This window comes from Lontra canadensis, unplaced genomic scaffold, assembly GCF_010015895.1.
Source record: "Lontra canadensis isolate GAN:19392208 unplaced genomic scaffold, GSC_riverotter_1.0 scaffold35, whole genome shotgun sequence".
Classification (NCBI taxonomy): Eukaryota; Metazoa; Chordata; class Mammalia; order Carnivora; family Mustelidae; genus Lontra; species Lontra canadensis.
Genome location: NW_022631029.1, coordinates 22,131 through 27,610, shown reverse-complemented (window position 1 = coordinate 27,610; position 5,480 = coordinate 22,131). Strand labels below are relative to the sequence as shown.

Genomic DNA, 5,480 nt, shown 5'->3' with positions numbered 1-5,480 from the left:
CTCCCCCTCCAATTTCCCGCAATTCACTTTTCCTTTCTTTCTCCTAATGTCCTCCATGTTATTCCCTATGCTCCACAAGTAAGTGAAACCATATGATAATTGACTTTCTCTGCTTGACTTATTTCACTCAGCAAAATCTCCTCCAATCCGGTCCACACTGATACAAAAGTTGAGTATGCATCCTTTCTGAGGGAGGCATAATATTCCATGGAATATATGGACTATATCTTCTTTATCCATTCATCTGTTCAAGACCATGTTGGCTCTTTCCACAGAACTTTATATATTATAACCTTTTAATTTCAAGATCTTGGGGAATTTTATTATCTGCCCATATTGATTTTGTGGAATTACTGCTTCTGTAGATACTGTTTCAGTTAGTTCTCTAAACTCCCTTCAATGTTATTGAATACTGTTGTACTGAAACTGCTCTTTAACCTCTTTTTATCTCCTCTGTCATTCTTTGTTTTTCATAATGCCTCATTTTCTTGAATTTGTTTCTATATAAGTGCATATACATTCACACCCATAAAGAAAAAGATGAGCAGTACAGGTGAAGTCCCTGTTCCTTTGATCCTTACATCAGAAAAGAAAAAGCACAGTGAGATGAATGTGAGTCCAAGATAATGTCCTCCAATAAGTCACATGAAGAGTATTCACAAAAAGAGGAAAGATGGAACAGGCACAGGAAAACAAGTCTTCTGTCTGCTATCTGATAATAAAAACGCCAAATTTTGTGAAGTGTTGGTTTATGGGCCCATGTCCTCTCTGATTAGCAATTTCCATCCCAATAACATATATATCCCCAAAAGATCAGTCATTTTGAAGTTTGAATTAGAGGTTATTTTATCATTCTGGAATTTATAGAGTGTTGACCTGTTTTGAAAATTCCTAGTGATAAACTAGAGGGTGCTGAGAAGCAAAAGTCCCGACAATTCAATGATGGTGAGAGGACAGAAGCAGATATAAAGATTAAATAATCCCAAAATGGGATTGTCAAGGTGTGTGTAGGATTTCACAGAGTCTGGGGAGGTCTTTGCATGGTGTACGAGGGACAGAACAATGAGTAGTTGTGCTCATTGGAATTGTCAAGAAAAAGATTAAAACCCAAAGGCTAATAATGACAAACAACAACATCAACAACAACAACAACAACAACAACAAATGGCGTCATTTAAGAAAAGTAATAAAGGGGCTCTCCTCATCTTCTATTGTACCAAACAAAGACCAACTGGTCTAATAAACATGGAACAGGCACAGGAAAACAAGTCTTCTGTCTGCTATCTGATAATAAAAACGCATCCCAAGATGGGGACAGATTCTATGAAGAAACAGAAACAACTTTAAAAAGAGTGTGGGTGGGGTGTTAGATTGTGTGTTTAGTCAAGATTGGATGAGAACGTATCATTTGAACAAAGAACTCAAGGAACAGAGGGTGAAAGACAGGAAGTGTTTCTGGCAGAGGGAACAGCTGGTGCAAAGCCCATGAGGATGTCCTTCTGTCAGAAAAGCAAGGCTCAGAAGGAAGCCAGTGTGTTGAGGGGAATGGACAAGAAGGAACGTAATGAGAGGTGGTGGCAGTGAATTTCTTAGAGCCATGTGGCTTCATAGCTACTTAAAGTTCATGACACAGGGAGTTCTTTGACCGCACTATGTACCTCTTGCACTTTATGTATCTCATTGTGATAGCATCCAGTCAATTGAACATTCCTCCTTAGTATCATCTGTTGGTTGAATTTGGACTGTGCATTATAAGTGTCATCTTGAAAATATGGGACCTAAGGAAGGCACATATTGCATGGAGCACTGGGTGTGGTGCATAAACAACAAATCTTGGAACACACACACACACAAAAAGAAAGTGTCCTGTGTATCCCTGCTCTGAGGACTGCTCTCACCCATAAATGTGCATGCTCACATGAGTACACACACACACACACACACACACACACACACACACACACACACACAGAAGAAACTCTGAAATTCCTGTATAGCTTCCTGATCCATGTGGTGGAGTTGAATACCAGCACAGGGGAAAATAAAAGGACAAATTTTCACACAAATGCACTTTGCTCAGATTCTGGAAGTGCTACAATGTATATTTTCCAGTCAAGAAACTAATTTAAATATTTTTTAAATTGATCTGGGCCCTTTGAGGGAATTTCAGAGTTTCTTCTTTTGGGAATATCAGAGGAACCAGAACTGCAGCACCTCATTTTTGGGCTTTTCCTCTTCATGTACCTGATCACTGTGTTTGGAAACCTGCTCATCATTCTGCCTGTCAACTCTGACTCCCACCTCCACACACCCATGTACTTCTTCCTCTCCAATCTGTCCTTCTCTGACATCTGTTTCACCTCCACCACCATCTCCAAGATGCTGTGGAACATCCAGACTCAGAGCAAAGTGATCACTTATAAAGGCTGCCTCAGCCAGATGTATTTTTCTCATTCTCTTTGCAGGATTAGACAAATTTCTCTTGACTGTGATGGCTTAGGCCACTTTGTGGCCATCTGTCACCCACTGAGCTAGGCGATCATCATGAACTCCAGGCTCTGTGGACTGCTGGTTCTGTTGTCCTGGTTCCTGAGTGTCTTGCATTCCATGTTACAAACCTCAATGGTGTTACAGCTGTCCTTCCGTAGAGTCTTAAAAATCCCCCACTTTTGCTGTGAACTCAGATGATATAATTTGCATGTTCTGACACCTTTCTCAATAACGTGGTGATATATTTTGCAGCTATGTTGCTGGATATTCTCTTCGCTGGGATCATTTACTCTTACTGTAAGATAATTTCCTCCATATATGGGATCTCATCAGCTCAAGGCAAGTATAAAGCATTTTCCACCTGTATGTCTCACCTCTCAGTTATCTCCTTATTTTATTGTACCAGCTTAGGAGTGTACACACACACACACACACACACACACACACACACACAGAGTCACATACACAAAACACAGCATACCATGTCCTCTTGTGGTGTGTTACTCTATGTCCTTCTCACCTATCTCCAGCCTACCCCAATGCACTATCTAGGACATGAATGCATACACATCATATTACCTTTCCCATTAGGAAAGTAGAAATAGTACCCAGAAATTCCTATTTGTAGCTTCCCAAAGATAAATCTTCTTGGGGTTTCATTTTGGAATGGCCACTCTAACCTGTGTGTAAGGAAACATAAACAATTGTGTTCAATAAGTGAAGAGACACAGAGAGAGTAAGAGAGTAAGAGAGAGAGAGAAAGGGAGAGAGAGAGAGAAGGAGAGTGAAAGAGGGAGAAATGAGATAGACATAAAGAGTCAAATGTTCCAATAAGCTCAGATGTCCTGAGAGACTGTTAGGAAGAAAGCTTCCTTGATGCTGCTGGAATGAAATCCTGGTTTTATACCATTTGTACCTAGCAAAATTAATAAAAAAGCAAAAATAAATTGTCCAAAGGACAAAAGTAGTGACATCTTTAATGATGTAAAACACCTTACAGATTGAACATCACAAGAGAAAAATTAAGGAGAATAAACCAACATTTCACAAAATTTGGTGTTTTTCTGTTGGTTTAAATTAGTTTCTTGACTGGAAAATATACATTGTAGCACTTCCAGAATCTAAGCAAAGTGCATTTGTGTGAAAATTTGTCCTTTTATTTTCCCCTGTGCTGGTATTCAACTCCACCACATGGATCAGGAAACTATACAGGAGTGTACCTCAGCTCTGCCACTACTCAGAGCTCCCACTCAAGTGCAGTAGCCTCAGTGATGTACACTGTGACCATGCCCATGCTGAACCTCTTCATCTACAGCTATGGGACAAAGACATAAAGGAGGCTCTGATGAGAGTCTCTGGGAGGGCAGGTCTAAAAGGACCAATTGTCCTGGGTACCAAAAATGTGTGCAGAATCAATAAGCACTTAGCCTGAGCCAATTGTTGACTTTTTTTTTTCTTTTCAGATTCTGGAAGTGGAACATGCCTTCTCTAATTTTTTTCTGGGAATTTCTTTTTTTTATATTGCCTCTCTATGATTTATGTAACTTACATTATTAAGCTTTGTGATATCTCTGATATCCAAGAGATTTTCCATTGTCATTTTCTTACTTTCTTTTTTAAATTTTTTTTAATTTCTTTTCAGTGTAACAGATTTCATTGTTTACACACCACACCCAGTGCTCCATGCAATACATGCCTTCCATAATACCCACCACCAGGCTCCCCCAACCTCCCATCCCCCTCCCTTTCAAAACCCTCAGATTGTTTTTCAGAGTCCATAGTCTCTCATGGTTCATCTTCCCCTCCAATTTCCCTCAACTCCCTTCTTACTTTCAATGGTAATCCTAACTTTGGATTTGAAATATTTGGAAATTCTCACTTATTCAAAGGACTACATGGATGTGTTAAGGTAATTTCTTCTTAAATAAAATACATCATAGTGAATATTATTTCTTTTGTTTGACATACTACTCCTATGGGAAATCTACTCTTGGTCACCACAGCTATTTATGTAAGTTTATAACAGAGAAAAATCTGAAACTGCTGGGCTTCACTTTCATGAACATTATTCCTTTGCACATCTCTACCTTAACTGCTCTTCCTGATAATGCAGACTTTGACATACTGGTGGTTGTAGCTGATCATGGAGATTTTTCTACATATTAGGATCCTGTTGTTACACAGCTTCTATCCACCATGCCCACAATAGTCTCTGGTTGAAGAAATAATAATGTCTCCAAGTGGAATCTACACAGAAAGACAAATATGGAAAATACTGATTGCCATAATATGGTCTCAGACTCTCACTTATTTTAAGGATGATGAAGCAAAATATTAAATCATATATTTGTTTCTGTACAAAATATTTCTTTCTCAGGCACTCTACTCACTGAATTATGGAATATCAGGGTCCATTTGTAAGGTATATTCACTAAGATGAAATACTGGTGGCACGTTTGGAGTTTAATTAAGTTATTCTCATTTCTGATTGAAAATTTCCAGTGCTACATACAAATATGATTCCTTCCATTTCTCAAAATGAAATATCTCCCACTCTTTGAAATTTTGTCATAACCACTAAAGGGGTAGTGAATGAACTATATCAGTATTATCACTATATATGATCCTTAAAATCACAGGATGACTCAGCAGCAAGCTTGGTATCCTGTCCAGTTATGTGATTCAGAGTCACACCTTATGGACACACATACATGTCCTTCCCACCCTTCCATATTACCTCAAAATGGCCTCAATGGAGTCATTTTTAAAAATATTTTATTTATTCATTTGAGATAAACAGAGAGAGCACAAGAAGGGGGAGATGCAGAGGTAGAGGGAGAAACAGACTTCCCACTGAGTGGAGAGCCCAGTGTGGGGCTTGATCCCAGGATCTGGAGATCATGACTTTAGCTGAAGGCAGGTGCTTATCTCTCTGAGACACCCAGGCACACCCAATGGAGTAATTTTTTATACTCATATGAAATGAACTT

The 5,480-nt window shown here is 39.0% G+C and overlaps 1 pseudogene; it reads left to right on the top strand.

Moving 5' to 3' along the window:
• Positions 1–540: 540 nt before the first annotated feature.
• On the top strand, positions 541–3,824 carry LOC116874028 (annotated as a pseudogene).
• Positions 3,825–5,480: the final 1,656 nt, after the last annotated feature.